Below are 1803 nucleotides of genomic sequence, written 5' to 3'. Positions count from 1 at the left end.
CGAAATACGTGAGTGCGAAGAGCTTGAGATGCTGGCCGACAGGAAGAACGCCCGAAAAATTCTACCAGAGGGTTAGGCGACTTACGGAAGGTTTCAAGACCGGGGCGAACTCCTGTAACCGATGTCCAGAATATACTTAAATTGTGGAGGGAACACTTTTACAACCTACTGAATGGCAGCAGCGCTGAAAGTAGTGAAGAAGACGAAGCCGAGTCCCCAGTCGATGATGATGGAGTAGCTGTCCCACCGCCTGACTATGACGAGGTACGAATAGCGATTACGCGGCTGAAAAACAACAAAGCTGCTGGAGCTGACGGCCTGCCAGCCGAGCTATTCAAGTACGGCGGCGAGGAGCTGATGAGGTGCATGAATCAGCTCGTATGCAGAATATGGTCAGATGAACGCATGCCCGACGACTGGAATTTAAGTTGCTCTGCCCAATCCACAAGAAAGGCGACCCCGCGATACGCACCAACTACCGCGGAATCAGCCTTATAGGCATAGGTTATAAGGTCTTATCGAGTGTATTGTGCGAAAGACTGAAGCCCACCGTCAACGAGCTGATTGGACCTTATCAGTTTGGCTTTAGGCCTGGAAGATCCACCATAGATCAGGTATTCACAATACGCCAAATCTTGGAAAAGACCCGCGAGAATAGGATCGACACACGCCATCTATTTGTCGATTTCAAAGCCGCTTTCGACAGCACGAAGAGAAGTTGTCTTTATGCCGGGATGTCTGAATTTGGTATCCCCGCGAAACTAATACGGCTGTGTAAAATGACGTTGAGCAATACCACCAGCTCCGTCAGAATAGGGAAGGACCTCTCCGAGCCGTTTGATAGCAAACGAGGTTTCAGACAAGGGGACTCCCTTCATGTGATTTCTTTAATCTGATATTGGAGAAGATAATAAAAGCCGCAGAACTGAACCGCTCAGGCAAAATACTTTACAAGAGCGTACAACGGCGTATGCCAACGACATTATCGGTAAAAACAAGGGCTACGTATGTTCTGCCTTCTAGGGATTGGATAGAGAAGCAAAGCGAATGGGTCTGGCGGTGAACGAGGAAAAAACGAAGCATCTCCTGTCATCACACAAACAGTCAGAGCATACGCGTCTTGTCACCCACGTCAATGATGACAGTTACAAGTTTGAAAAGTCGTCTACTGACTTCGTTTATTTGGGAATCAGCATTAACACCAATAATAATGTCAGCCTTGAAATCCAACGGAGAATCACTCTTGCCAACAAGTGCTACTTTGGACTGAGTAGGCAAAATCTTCTCTCGTCGTACAAAGATCAAACTCTATAAGTCACTCATCATGCCTGTGCTGGTGTATGGCGCGGAGGCATGGACAATGAAAGCATCTGATGAGGAGGCTCTTGGAGTTTTCGAGAGAAAGATTCTGCGAAAGATTTACGGACCTTTACGCATTCGTGATGGCGAATATCGCAGACGATTTAACGATGAGCTGTATGAGCTTTACAACGATATAGACATAAATAGTGCAGCGAATTAAAATTCAGCGGCTCCGCTGGCTTGGCCATGTCGTTCGAATGGACAGAAACGCTCCTGTTCTGAAAATATTCAACTGCGTTGGAAAGACCAGGTGGAGAAGGACTTGGCTTCACTTGGCATTTCCAATAGGCGTCAGTTAGCACACAAGAGAAATGACTGGCGTGCTTTTTTGGACTCGGCCAAAATCGCTTAAGCGGTTACAGCGTCAATAAAGAAGAAGAAGAAGAAGAAGAAGAAGAAGAAGAAGAAGAAGAAGAAGAAGAAGAAGAAGAAGAAGAAGAA

At 46.6% G+C, this 1803-nt stretch overlaps 1 protein-coding gene across 6 annotated transcripts in view; it reads left to right on the top strand.

Annotated features, from left to right (window-relative positions):
- The window catches only part of LOC118745621 (paired box protein Pax-6), a 606665-nt gene that overhangs the window by 204188 nt on the left and 400674 nt on the right, over positions 1-1803 (top strand). The gene's annotated exons all lie outside the window — the stretch shown is intronic.

The sequence above is a fragment of the Rhagoletis pomonella genome, unplaced genomic scaffold (assembly GCF_013731165.1).
Source record: "Rhagoletis pomonella isolate Grant_MI unplaced genomic scaffold, Rhpom_1.0 Rhpom_scaffold_00009, whole genome shotgun sequence".
In the NCBI taxonomy this organism is placed as follows: domain Eukaryota; kingdom Metazoa; phylum Arthropoda; class Insecta; order Diptera; family Tephritidae; genus Rhagoletis; species Rhagoletis pomonella.
Note: the sequence above shows the minus strand (reverse complement) of the source record. Positions and strands in the feature narration are given on the sequence as shown.